This window comes from Engystomops pustulosus, chromosome 1 (assembly GCF_040894005.1).
Source record: "Engystomops pustulosus chromosome 1, aEngPut4.maternal, whole genome shotgun sequence".
In the NCBI taxonomy this organism is placed as follows: domain Eukaryota; kingdom Metazoa; phylum Chordata; class Amphibia; order Anura; family Leptodactylidae; genus Engystomops; species Engystomops pustulosus.
In genome coordinates this window covers 288,949,312-288,964,268 of record NC_092411.1, presented here as the reverse complement: position 1 = coordinate 288,964,268, position 14,957 = coordinate 288,949,312, and the positions used below count along the sequence as shown (strand labels likewise).

The window sequence follows — 14,957 nt, the reverse complement described above, 5'->3', positions numbered from 1 at the left end:
CATTACCTCATAATGCACACCTCATCTGCTGCAGAACATCACAATACACACCTCATCTGCTGCAGAAACCTCATTATACACATGACACATGCCGCTGGAACCTCTTCATACACACCTTATATGCTGCAAAACCTGAATACATACACTTCATCTGCTGCAGAACCTCATTATATACACCTCAGCTTCTGTATAACCTCCTTACACACACCTCATTTGTCGCATTACCTCATAATGCACACCTCATCTGCTGCAGAACATCACAATACACAACTCATCTGCTGCAGAACATCACAATACACAACTCATCTGCTGCAAAACCTGAATATATACACCGTGTCTGCTGCAGAACCTCATTATATACACCTCAGCTTCTGCTTAACCACATTATAGAAAACAAGCTAAATAGGGGTATATAGGAGTAGAATTATGCTAAAATGTAACTTTTATTTAGTACACATAAAACCGCACCAAAGTAACATGTGCTATTGGTATGATGTAAGGAAAAAAAAAGACAAAACAATTTAAACCTTATTGAGTGCCGTATCCTCACAGGTCTCGGTGTGAATTTGGACGTCAATATCAGAAACAATAACACTCTTACCGTGATTCTGACGCCAAAAGGATCGTTCGGGCCGGAGGTTAGGGGTGACAAGTGGACATCTGTCCCTATAGTACCCCAATTGACTCCTGCCCTTACAAGGACAGTCCACAACTGACCCTGTAAAGTCAAAGCATGCCCCCTAAAAAACACCGTATACCCTGACGCGTTTCGTCAAAATAGACTCTTCAGAGGGATTTGTAGATAAATAAAGCAACCTGCCAGATGCTCGGCTTTAATTGCGGTCGCAAGTGGCATGCATAGGAAAACATGAACGGGCTCGCTGTAAGCTGCTGCCCCGAAGACATTAATAGAAGCTGCTTATCCCTAGTCCCAGTGGTGGACTTAGGAACCTGTTGTGTGCAGCTGGCACAGGAACTTGCAGCTTCTGTGACCTGTGAGGCCTGTGAGGATACGGCACTCAATAAGGTTTAAATTGTTTTGTCTTTTTTTTCCTTACATCATACCAATAGCACATGTTACTTTGGTGCGGTTTTATGTGTACTAAATAAAAGTTACATTTTAGCATAATTCTACTCCTATATACCCCTATTTAGCTTGTTTTCTGTACTGTAAGTTACGGGAGGAACTTTAAACTTATCCATTTGGTTGCTATTTTTGTTAACCACATTATAAACACCTCAGTTGCCGCATTACCTCATTATGCACACCTCATCTACTGCAGAACACCAAACTCCTCATCTGCTTTAAAACCTGAACATATACACCTCAACTGCTGCAGAACCTCATTCTAAACACTTCAGTTGGCACATTACCTCATAATGCACACCTCATCTGCTGCAGAACCTCATTCTAAACACCTCAGTTGGCACATTACCTCATAATGCACACCTCATCTGCTGCAGAACCTCATTCTAAACACTTCAGTTGGCACATTACCTCATAATACACACCTCATCTGCTGCAGAAACCTCATTATACATATGACAGTTGCTGCTGAACCTATTAATACACAACTTATATGCTGCAGAACATCAACATACACACCTCAGCTGCTGAATCTGCTACAAAACCTCATAACATACACCTCAGCTGCTGCAGAACCTCTTAGTTCATACCTCATCTGCTGCAGAACCTTATTATACACATCTCAGCTGAGAGAACCTCATATTACATAGCCTCAGCATCTCATTATAAACACCTCAGCTGCTGCGGAACCTCATAATACATACCTCATCTGCTGCAGAACCTCATTATACACATCTCAGCTGAGAGAACCTCATATTACATAGCCTCAGCATCTCATTATAAACACCTCAGCTGCTGCGGAACCTCATAATACACTTATGTAATGCAGAACATCACAATACACACCTCAGCTGCACAAATCAGAATTAGACTCCCTGCAGCTCTTCCCTCTACCCCGCCTTCTACATGTTACCCAACTAGCTGCCCCTCACTCTGCACCTCCATACTTCCATCCCCACACCCATCTGCCCCCTCACTCTGCACCTCCATACTTCCCTCCCCACACCCATCTGCCCCCTCACTCTGCACCTCCATACTTCCATCCCCACACCCATCTGCCCCCTCACTCTGCACCTCCATACTTCCATCACCACACCCATCTACCCCAGAGAGTTTGTGCTCAAGGAGCAGCAAACTTCGTTCCACATTGTAAAATGCCCGCAGCCTTGGTTGCCATGGGAAACTAGAAATATTCTGACTTTCAGACAGCTTGATAAATCTGCCCCAATGACTTTACCCCAGTCCTCAGCAGTCCACTCCCTGTACCTTTTGCAGAATATCAGTCTGTCCCTGATGATTTCTGGAGAGAAGTGGCTTCTTTGCTGCCCTCCTTGACACCAGGCCTTGCTCCAAGAGTCTCCACAGTCTCACAGAGCGTGCAGATGCCTCACACCTGCCTGCTGCCATTTCTGAGCAAGCTCTGCACTGCTGGTAGCCCGATCCCTAAGCTGAAAAACTTGTAAGAGACGGTCCTGGCACTTACTGGTCCTTCTTGGGTGCCACGTAGCCTTTTTGGCAACAATGGAACCTCTCTCCTTGAATTCCTTGATCCTCTCTCCTTGAATTCCTTGATGATGCGATAGATTGGAGACTGAGGTGCAATATTTGTAGCTGCGATACTCTTACCTGTTAAGCCAGTTTTGTGCAGTGCAATGATGACTGCATGTGATTCTTTAGAGATAACCATGGTTAACAGAAGAGAAACAATGATGCCAATGCCTCCTTTTAAAGTGTCCAGTGGTGTGATTGTTACTTAATCATGACAGATTGATCTCCAGCCCTGTCCTCATCAGCCCCCGCACCTCTGTTACTGGAGCAATCACTGACACCATGGCAGCTGCTCCTTTTAAGGCAAAGGCCTGCAATGAAGTTGCAATGTGTTTTGGGGGAAAAAGTTCATTTTCGAGGCAAATATTGACTTTGCAATTAATTGCTGTTAAGCTGATCACTCTTTATAACATTCTGCAGTATATGCAAATTGCCATTATAAAACCTGATGCAGGAGACTTTTTAAAAATTAACATTTGTATCATTCTCAAAACTTTTGGCCATGACTGTATACCCTTGCAGCTTAATAAAGGTATTTCACTGGCTTAATCCACCACGGGATCCACGCAAGGTGTAAAGTTACTATTGTGTCTTCAACACTGAGTGAGGGATTTTTCTCTTACAATAAATGGTGACGCGTGGGCTTCAGTCTTCCAGCTGCACTATTCACTGACTAGACAAAAAAATCTCATACCGGTGGTATTATATTATACCCCCAGTAAGCTTCCATGGGTACAGGGTCAATTTTAAATTTTTTTTTCCAGTGTCCGATTATATGCAGTTTTTTGACACAAATAGAAAAGCTTCTTCAGGACTCTCTAGACTCCCAGCTTTCACTACAGCCGGTGCTAGCACTTTAAGGGTGCTGCCACATATGGCGATTTGAAACCATTTTTGGTCCGTTTTTAAGCACTCCGTTAAAAAACGCATCCGTTTTTGTCCAATTTTAAGTGCGCAAATTCAGAAAACCTGTCAAAAACAGATGCGTTTTCAAAAAACGCATGCGTTTTTAAAAACCGGATGCGTTTTTTTTACACATGCGTTTTTTAACGGCATAGGCTTAGCAGAACTCTCTCCTCGTGCGAATACTAATCTGGCAATTTGATCTTAAATAGTGGACATCATTTTGCCATCAGTTTTTGTTATTTTACATTGTTTACCAGTTATTGGTTACACCCATGTGTGACACAGATCTATGAAAGACATTACACAAGGTGTACTATGGTTTTTTATTTTTTTTAAATGTAGAATTGGGGATAATAGAAATGACACGACATAACAGCTCTTATGTCGTGGTCTGTGTATCTATGGTCTTCAATAAAATCAGTTTTTAAAAAAAAAAGGAGAATAAGCAGTGCTTGGCTCATAAAAATGCCATTCGGTGCTCGCCAATGCATACCGTATATACTCAAGTATAAACCAACCCAAGTATAAGCCGAGACCCCTAATTTTAACACCAAAAACTTGGAAAACCTATTGACTTGATTGGCTCATGCCCCCAGTATTTAGCCAGAAGTATATAGCCCCTTGTCCCCAGTATATAGACACACAGCTCATGCCCTCAGTGTATGTACTGCCCTCAGTATGTAGCCTGCAGCCACTGACTCCCAGTATACAGCCTGCAGCCACTGACCCCCAGTATACAGCCTGCAGTCCCTGCACCCCGTATATAGCCCATAGCCCCCCCACTACATAGTCTGGAGCCCCTGCCCCCCAGTATAAAGCCTACAGCCCCTGCCCCCCATTATACAAACTGCAGCCCCTGCCCCCTTGTATATAACATGCAGTCCCTGCCCCCCAGTATAAAGCCTGCAGTCCCTTCCCCCCAGTATAAGGCCTGCAGCCCCTGCCCCAGGTATACGGCCTGCAGTTCCTGCCCCCCAGTATACAGCCAGAGGTCCCTGCCCCCCAGTATATAGCCTGCAGCCCCTGCCCCCAGGATACAGCCTGCAGCCCATGCCACCCATATACAGCCAGCCCTTTGCCCCCAAGTAAATAGCTTAGAGCCCCAGCCCCCAATATACAGCCTGCAACCCCTAGCCCCAGTATATAGCCTGCAGCCCCTGCCCCCCAGTATAAAGCCTGCAGCCACTGCCCCCATTATACAGATGGCAGCCCCTGCTCCCCAGTATAAAGCCTGCCCCCCTTCCCCCATTATACAAACTGCAGCCCCTGCCCCCAGTATATTGGTTGCAGCCAATGCTCCCAGTATATTGCCTACAGCCCCTGCCCCCCGTATATAGCCTGCAGTCCCTGCCCCCCCAGTATAAAGCCTGCAGTCCCTGCCCCCCAGTATAAAACCTGCAGCCCCTGCCCGCCAGTATATAGCCTACAGCCCTTGCCCCCAGTATACATCTTGCAGCACGTGCCCCCAGTATTTAGCCTGCAGCCCATGCCCCCAGTATTTAGCCTGCAGCCCCTGCCACCAGTATACAGCTACCCCTTTGCCCCCAAGTAAATAGCTTGCAGCCCCTGCCCCCCGGTAAACAGCCTGCAAATCCTACCCCCAGCATATAGCCTGAAGCTCCTGCCCCCAGTATATAGCCTGCCAGTCCCTGCCCCTCCCAGTACATAGCCTCCAGCCCCTGTCCCTCAGTATATAGCCTGCAGCCCCTGGCCCCCAGTATATAGCCTGCAGCCCCATGCCCCGAATATATAGCCTGCAGCCCTTACCCCCCAGTATACAGCTTGCAACCCCTGCTCCCAGGATATAGCCTAAAGCCCCCACCCCTAGTATATAGCCTGCAGCCCCTGCCCCCCCAGTATGTAGCATGCAGCCCCTTCTCTCCCACTATATATCCTGCAGCCCATGCTATCAGTATACAGCTTGCAACCCATGCTCCCAATATATAGCCTGAAGCCCCTGCCCATAGTATATAGCCTGCAGCCCCTTGCCCCCAGTATACAGCTTGCAATCCCTGCTGCCAGTGTATAGCTAGTATCCCCTGCCCCCAGTATACAGCTTGCAACCCCTGCTCCCAGTATATAGCCTGAAGCCCCTGCCCCTAGTTTATAGCCTGCAGCCCCTGGCCTGCAGTATACAGCCTGAGGCCCCTGCCCCCAATATATAGCCTGAAACCCCTGGCCCCAATATGTAGCCAGTATCCCCTGCCCCCAGTATACAGCTTGCAACCCCTGCTCCCAGTATATAGCCTGAAGCCCCCGCCCCTAGTATATAGCCTTCAACCCCTGCCCTCCAGTATATAGCCTGAAGCCCCTGCACCCCCAGTATATAGCTTGCAGCCCTTTCCACCCAGTATATAGCATGCAGCCCCTGCCCCCCAGTCTACAGCCTGCAGCCCCTGCCCCCCCAGTATACAGCTTGCAACCCCTGCTCTCCCACTATATACCCTGCAGCCCCTGCTCTCAGTATATATCCTGCAGCCCCTGCCCCCAGTATATAGCCTGCAGCCCCTGCCTCCCAATGTATAGCATGTAGTCCCTGCCCCCCAGTATATAGCATGCAGCCCCTGGCCCCCGTAAGCCTACAGCCCTTTCCCCCCAGTATACAGCCTGCATCACCTGACCCCAGTATACAGCTTGCAACCCCTGTTCTCCCACTATATACCCTGCAGTCCCTGCTCTCAGTGTATAGCTTGCAACCCCTGCTCTCCCACTATATAGCCTTCAGCTCCTGCTCTCAGTATACAGCTTGCAACCCCTGCTCCCAGTATATAGCCTGAAGCCCCTGCCCCTGGTATATAGCCTGCAGCCCCTGGCCCCCAGTATATAGCCTGAAGCCCCTGCCCCCAATATATATGGGCTGCAGCCCCTACCCCCCAGTAGATAGCCAGTATCCACTCTCCCCAGTCTACAGCCCGCATTCCCTGCTCCCAGTATAAAGCCTGCAGTCCCTGCCCCCAGTATATAGCCTGCAGCCCTTGCCTCCCAGTATATAGCATGCAGCCCCTGCCTCCCCAGTATATAGCATGCAGCCCCTGGCCCCAGTATACAGCCTACAGCCCTTTCCACCCAGTATACAGCCTGCAGCAACTGCCCCAGTATACAGCTTGCAACCCCTGCTCTCCCACTATATACCCTGCAGCCCCTGCTTTCAGTATATAACATGCAGTCCCTGCCCCCCATTATATAGCCTGCAGCCCCTGGCCCCTGTATACAGCCCGCAGTCCCAGCCCCCAGTATATAGCCTGCAGCCCCTGCCACCAGTATACAGCCAGCCCTTTGCCCGTGTATGTCCTGCAGCCCCTGCCCCCCCCCCCAGTATATAGAGAAGATGATGTTTGTTATAGTCACTGATTTTAAAATATTTGCAGTTCTTGGCCTTGCACCAGGACTTATGCCTAATTCATGGCTTGTACTCCTGTTTTCAGGCATACAAGCCATGATAAATCCCCCCATTGTGTAAAATTTTGGTCAAAAGTATATGAGAAGGACATATAGTGGATAGTTTAACCTAAAAAATAAATGTAGCCCACCATTATTCATAAAATAATTTACGTTATTAGTGGCATTTGGACCTAAAAACATACAATTAAAACATAGGGCGGCAGTCACAAAAACAATAATCCCGTACAAACGGGCGGACTGGCCAACCTGCCCGGGAAATCCCAATGGGCCGACTGCTCTGGGTCCAGTCTGGGACTGGTGGGCCTGGTCTGACAATAATAAACCATCAACTTTCGGAAGCTCCCCCCACAGGTCCGCTGATGCAGTCCAGCCGGCAGTGACAGCTCCGGATGCACCGGCTCCACACAGACAATGACGTCGATAAGAAACTAAAAAGGCGGAAGACGCAATGAGCAATGATGTAAATGCTCTTTGGAATGTCAACAGTTTAACACAAAGGAACTAGTCCGTCCAGTCAAAGGAATGAGCATTTACTAAAAATGGATCCCCCCATTTTTTTAGGGAACAGTAGCCATCAGATTTATCTGTGGATACACCATTCTCTGGACCACTTGGTGGAACACCTGTCTGTTCAAGGACCAGACCATTCGATGGGCTGACAGGATTTCGGCTCAGCCAATCCGCAGTTACATTCAATACCCCCCTGAGATGGACTGCCGAGATGTTGAGGAGATTCTGTTCCATCCATTGCACTCCATGTACATGTTCAACAGAGGCCTGGATGCCTTTCTATAGAGAAAAAGTATCATGGGTTATGGGGATAAAACATTTATTTCATTCTTAAAGGTTGGACTTGATGGACTTTTCACGGCCTTAAATACTATGATACTATGATAATTTATGCGCCGGTTGGTGTGAACAAATATGTTACTGCCAGCCAGGCTGCACAGGAGCATCAGAAAGGTGAGTACATGGGCTGACAGGATTTTGGCTCAGCCAATCTGCAGTTACATTCAATACCCCCCCGAGGTCGGCTGCTTCGACGTTGAGGACATTCCGTTCCATCCATTGCATCAACAGGAAGCACTCCTTGGCAAGGGATTGACTCCTTGTGCCTCCTTGCTTGTTGACATAAAACAAAACTGCTAGATTAGGTATCCAAAAGTATATAACAGGGTGGTAAGGGCAGAAAATAAACAAATTTACCCCCCGTTTAAACAATTAATGATAACCAAAAATCAGAGGGGCTGGCTGGTGTGGTGTCCTATTTAGTGGTATGACTTATCCCATTATTTTTCTATGTATTATTTTTTGTGTAATTAATATTTGACAACTATACTCTGAGTGCTTAGGTATGTCCTGTTAGAATATATTTTGTATTACAGTTCCTACAAATAGTATTCAACCCCCTGCAGATTTAGCAGGTTTGATAAGAAGCAAATAAGTTAGAGCCTTCAAACATCAAACAAGAGCTGGATTTATTAACAGATGCATAAATCTTACAAACCAAAAAGTTATGTTGCTTAGTTATATTTTAATAAATTTTAAACATAAAAGTGTGGGTCAATTATTATTCAACCCCTAGGTTTAATATTTTCTGGAATAACCCTTGTTTGCAATTACAGCTAATAATCGTCTTTTATAAGACCTAATCAGGCTGGCACAGGTCTCTGGAGTTATCCTGGCCCACTCCTCCATGCAGATCTTCTCCAAGTTATCTAGGTTCTTTGGGTGTCTCATGTGGAGTTTAATCTTGAGCTCCTTTCACAAGTTTTCAATTGGGTTAAGGTCAGAAGACTGACTAGGCCACTGCAACACCTTGTTTTTTTACCTCTTGAACCAGGCCTTGGTTTTCTTGGCTTTGTGCTTTGGGTCGTTGTCTTGTTGGGAGATGAAATGACGACGCATCTTAAGATCCTTGATGGAGGAGTGGAGGCCAAAATCTTGGCCAAAATCTCCAAGTAGGCCGTGCTATCCAACTTCCCATGGATGCGGACCAGATGGCCGGGCCCCTTGGCTAAGAAGCAGCCCCACAGTATGATGCCGCCACCACCATGCTTGACTGTAGGGATGGTATGCAGTGCCATCCAGTCTCCAAACGTCACGTGTGTGGTTGGCACCAAAGATCTTGGTCCTTGAAGACCAAAGACCAGAGAACCTTGAACCAGTCTGTCTCAGAGTCCTCCAAGTGATCATGAGCAAACTGTAAACAAGCCTTGACATGACGCTTTGAAAGTAAAGGTACCTTACGTGCTCGTCTGAGACCATTGCGGTGGAGTACGTTACTTATGGTATTAACTGAAACCTATGTCCCCACTGCCATGAGATCTTCCCGGAGCTTCTTCCTTATTGTCCTTGGGTTAGCCGTGACTCTTCGGACAAGCCTGGCCTCGGCATGGGAGGAAACTTTCAAAGGCTGTCCAGGCCGTGGAAGGCTAAAAGTAGTTCCCTAAGCCTTCCACTTCCGGATGATGCTCTCAACAGTGGAGACAGGTAGGCCCAACTCCTTGGAAGTTTGTACCCCTTGCCAGCCTTGTGACCCTTCACGAACTTGTTTCTAATGGCCTTGGAATGTTCCTTTGTCTTTCCCATGTTAACCATGTATGAGTGCTGTTTACAAGTTTGGGGAGGGTCTTAAATAGTCAGAAAAGGCTGGAAAAACAGATAATTAATCCAAACATGTGAAGCTCATTGTTCTTTGTGCCTGAACTACTTCTTAATACTTTAGGGGAACCAAGCAGAATTCTGGTGGTTTGAGGGGTTGAATAATAATTGACCCATACTTTTATGTTTAAAATTTATTAAAATTTAACTGAACAACATAACATTTTGGTTTGTAAGATTTATGCATCTGTTAATAAATCCTGCTCTTGTTTGAAGTTTGAAAGCTCTAACTTATTTACTTCTTATCAAACCTGCTAAATCTGCAGGGGGTTGAATACTACTTGTAGGGTATATTTATACTTTGGGCTAATTGATAATAAGGATTATAACACACACCATTTTAATCTGGTTTTCCCTCTTTGCCAATGGCTACATTTTAATCATGTTTGGTGAATTCATAGTTTCATAGTTTATACGGTTGAAAAAAGACACTTGTCCATCAAGTTCAACCAAGGAAGGGTAGGGATTGGAATTAAATAAAGATTTGAAGTTAAATTATGTTTTTCGGTGCAATTTTTTCGGATTTCCAAAACTGCTAGATTGTCTGAACGTAACAGGACTTCTTGATTGAAGAGAAGATTCTGAAAATGAAGTAGTGCCAAACGAACCGGGAGCTTGGTCTTGGACTGAGACCACCTCTTCTTTACCCATTGGTCCCCATCGCAGCCCCAATTTGAAGCATCCGATGTAAGAACTACTGGTTCCAAGAAACAGAAGGACTTTCCCTTTAGAGGATTTCTGGATTAGCAAATTAATTCCTGGATGGCTCCAATTGGAACAGTCATAGGTTTATCTAGAAATTGAAGGCTTCTTGACCATTGAGACAGAATGGGGTATTGTAGTTTTCTCATATGGGCCTTCGCAGAGGGAACTGTGTCTATTGTAGACATGATCATCCCGAGGACCGACATGGCATGTTGTACATGGGTGAAGAATCAGAAACCTGACTGGTCTCTTCAAACTCATTTTGCGAGGTGGCAGGAACTAGGGAGGACTTCTCTGTGTTGACAAGAATACCATGCATTTCCAGAGTTTCTAAAACTAAGGCTAGGTCTTTCTTCATCAAATCTTCCATCATGGAAATGAGGAGCCAATTGTCCAAGTAGGGTACCACATGGGTTCCTTGGAGCCTGAGGGCTGCTGCTACCTTCGTAAATACTCTGGGGGCAGAGCTGAGACCAAACAGAAGGCAAGTGAACTGATAGTGGTGGACTGATTTGTTCTGAAGAATACCTACCTGGAGAAACTTCCTGTGATTTTGGAGGATTGGGATATGGAGATAGGCGCCTTTGAGATCTATTGACGTCATTAAGTAACCATCTGACACCAGAGGAAGAGCTGTCCTGATTGACCCCATCTTTTTCTTCAAGACAAATTAGCCTCCAGGAACTTCCTTGCTTTGGAACTGGAAAGCCTTTTTGGTGACAAGGGACAGGTTCTAGGTCCTGTCTGGAGGAAAAGTCTTCAATTCCAGAGAGAAGCCTCTTCTTATAAGAGAGTTGACCCAGGTATCGGAGGATGGGTGTGCCCACATGTGGGCAAACTGGGAAAGCCTTCCCACTATTTAAATATACTTGGCATCATGAGACCGCTTTCTTAGAGATCTATAATAGAGATCTTCTGAGGAAATTTATGGAGGCTTAGCTTTTCGCAGCTAGTTTAACAGGGTCCACATGAGAATCACAGCGGAATTCTGTTGTGTTGATGTTTAAAAAGAGGGATGTCGGGGGGCGTGGCTTGACTATGGCGGAGACTGGTCGCACATCTGAGTAGCTCCTGCATCATACCCCCGTAAGAAGCTGTATTAACTGCTATCCAGCACATCACTGCCCCACAGATGGGTCCCAAAAAGCGGGGAGACCCCAAACCATCTTCTACCCCTCTCCCTAGAACAGGATCCCGTGGGATTGGGAGATACCTGACTCCTGGCGCGACCTCCTCCTCTTCACCGCGTGGCTCCAGCATGGCGACCGGCCCGGATATGCCAGCCAACTCCAACCCGGAGCAGCACCGCTCGCCTCCCCAGAGAAGCACAGCCGCGACGGAGACCTCCGGAGCGCAGGGGGACCCAGCGGCAGGACTGCCCCTGGCCGATCCACGTGGCATGGCCGAGTCCAAGGTGGCGGCTCCCATCAAAGTCGCAGGGTCGGTGCGACGGAGCGGAGCGCCCGTGCACCCGGGGACACTCCAGGTGAGCGCAGCTGGAGAAGTAGACTCCGGGAATTGCGGGGACCCCCGATCCGGCGCCCATCCGACAGCAACAGCCGCACGGTCCGTGGCAAGAGCCAAGATGGCGGCGCCTCCCTCATCACCAGACGCCGCAGCACAGCAGAGCCTGCCTGCACTCCAACAGCGGCACGCAGCCACATCTGCACAGGAGCGGGCACCCTCTACTGCAGCCACAGCCATGACAACAGGAGAGGTGAGCAGAGACACAATGTCCCAGCAGCAGACACCAGCCATAATGCCTCCTACTCCCCTACAGCAGGGAAGCATACACTCTACCAATCCAGTCCCAGAGGTGCAGACAATCCCTGCCCCGTCACAGGTCCCACCCGCAGGCCTGGGGGGCAATGGGGAAACTGGGGTCACCCAGAGTATAGGACATGCTGACTGGTTGCTTCCCCCTGCCAGTCCTGGGGGAGCTCCCACTTCGGCGGTGCCTAATTATATGCCAGACGGCCCCTGCTCTCCTGTCCTCTGGCCCTCCCAGGGAGAGGAATGGCCGGACACTCCGGTGAATGTTTCACCGGCCACCTGCCTGTCTCTCTCGCTCCCGCCATCCGCACCTCAACACTTACATGGGGCAGACCCTGTGATGTCACCTCAATCCGTATACTCCTCTCCGTCGACCCAGCATGCACATGTGATGATGTCTGAGCTCCCGCCTGTGCTTTTATCACAAGAATTTGGAGCGCTGGCGGAGTTGCGAGCCCTCCGTGCCCATCTTCGCTCTATCCCTACTAGGGAGGACATGGAAAGTTACATGGCGCGCCTGGAACAGGCCTATGGAGCAGAGTTAGGAGTGGTGAGAGAAGATGTTCAAAATTTGCAAGCTAGAGTTTCCGCTACAGAAGACAGTCAAACAACCCTCACAGCTAGAATGGACACCCATGACGCCATTTTATCTGCACATGCATTTCAATTACAATTCCTGGCGGACCAGTTGGATGACAACGAAAATAGAGGTCGACGTAATAATATAAGGGTCAGAGGTCTTCCGGAAACAGTGGAATCTTCTCGTCTTCATGATACTCTCCGGCAGATTTTTAACTCCCTGTTGGAAGTCCCGGCTGACACACCCTTGGAGCTAGACAGGGCCCATCGATCATTACAAGCTAGACCAAATGACCAAGATCCACCTAGAGATGTCATTTGTAGAGTTCACAAGTTCCAAACTAAAGATGCCATCATGCGTAAAGCCAGAGAAACGGAAAATATCATCTTCCAAGGGACACGTCTTCAGTTGCTCCCAGATCTATCTCGTCTCACGTTGCTTAAGCGCAAAGCATTAAAGCCTTTCTTAGAGGAACTCAGACAACGGAACATTCCTTACTCATGGGGTTTCCCCTTTTGTCTTCATATCCGCAACAGGGATAATAGATATACCTTACGACATCCCTCTGATATACAAGATTTGGCAGCTGCACTGGGCTTTCCAGCCCCTGTCATTGCAGAATGGCCGAGGCTCCCCAATCCAGGGGGTCCTGGAGGGGTTCCCCATCTGCCGGCTAGACCTCCAAGACGCCGGGCCCGCAGAGACCAGGGAAGACGAGCGGCCTACCCGCGCCGGCCCAGATCACCGGACATTCAGTAATGCTCCTGTTGTCTAAATTAGGCTTGGTTATCAATAGGGACTCATTCCACAAACACTAAATGTTGGATAGTTAGCGTTTATATCTTTCTTGTTACCTCAATTACAGCAAACGGGGGTTACATATGCCTCGTGTACCTCTCTCCTAGTTTACACGTTTCCCTCTGGGGTCTACACGTACGGCGAGCCCGTTCGTGTATTTGTAGACGATACCCCAAATTTAAGGTATTTCTGGCAACCTAGTGTTGTCTAATTGGTTGACCGTGAACACGGTCTAGTTGTTTAATTTTATTTTCCAGCAAGTCTGTTTAATTGTAATTTACCCTTGTCCCAACTATTCCTGCAGCTTCTCCCTCCTTTTCCTCCCTCCCTCTTTTCTCTCTCTCTCTTTTCCGAATTTCTCTCTGTCTCTTCTTCTCGGACAACATCATGAATAATCTGGCTCTATCTTTCTGTTCATTTAATGTCAAGGGACTCAATGCCCCCGCAAAAAGAGGACAAATCTTATACAGACTCAACAAACAAAAGATTCTTATAGCCCTCTTTCAAGAAACCCATTTTGTAGCCAACGCTGTACCAGCCTGCCCGACGAACCTATACTCCAAGTGGTTCCACTCTCCACATCCTGACCGAAAGGCAGGCGGGGTCTCGATAGCGTTACATAGGTCCCTTCACTATACCCTACTAGACTCAAAATACGACCCGGGTGGTAGATTCCTGTTCCTGAAAATCAGTATTGGAGGTGCTGTCTTTACCATCGCTAATGTATATTTTCCCAACTCCAACCAGGTGTCTCGACCCTCCAGATCCTGGCAGAATTTGCTAATGGCTCCGACATCATCATGGGGGGAGACTTCAATATGGTAATGGACGTGGACTTGGACACATCCACAGGTAGGTCCGCTGTCTCCTTTGCCAAACATCGAAGATTGAAAACTGAGCTGCGTGCCCTTCATCTTGTTGACATGTGGCGCACATTGCATCCTTCCACGAAGGAATATAGCTACCACTCTTTAGCGCACAATTCCTACCACAGATTAGACTATTTATTCCTCTCACATAGACTGCTAGACATGTTGCCTAGATGCTCCATTGACACATTTTTATGGTCTGATCATGCCCCGGTCTTTGGATCGCTAGCGGGCTCCCCTTTTACAAGACGAAAGGGCACATGGAGGCTAAACGATCATCTTCTCGATGATCAACTATGTATAGAGGAGGTGAAGGCCGCTATTCGAAACGCGTCAGAAAGCTTATCCGCAGATAGCTCCGCCCCTGTTTCCAGATGGGATGCTCTTAAAATTAAACTGCAAACCATTCTCACATCACATGGGTCCAGATTGAAACGGGAGAGGGCCCACAAACTTAAAAGCTCACTGCTTTCCCTAGCCGATAAAGAATGTGTTAACAAATCCACTCCCTCTGAGCTTCTGAAGGCTGAAATTTCCAATATAAGGCAAGAAATTCTGTCCATTCTAGACCAAAAGTATCGCTGTGCTAGGGAGCGTATGCAAAAGGGGTTTTTTGAATATGGGG

The 14,957-nt window shown here is 47.6% G+C and overlaps 1 long non-coding RNA gene across 2 annotated transcripts in view; it reads right to left on the bottom strand.

Moving 5' to 3' along the window:
- LOC140113519 (uncharacterized) overlaps positions 1-14,957 on the bottom strand; it is a 136,911-nt gene that overhangs the window by 68,153 nt on the left and 53,801 nt on the right. The gene's annotated exons all lie outside the window — the stretch shown is intronic.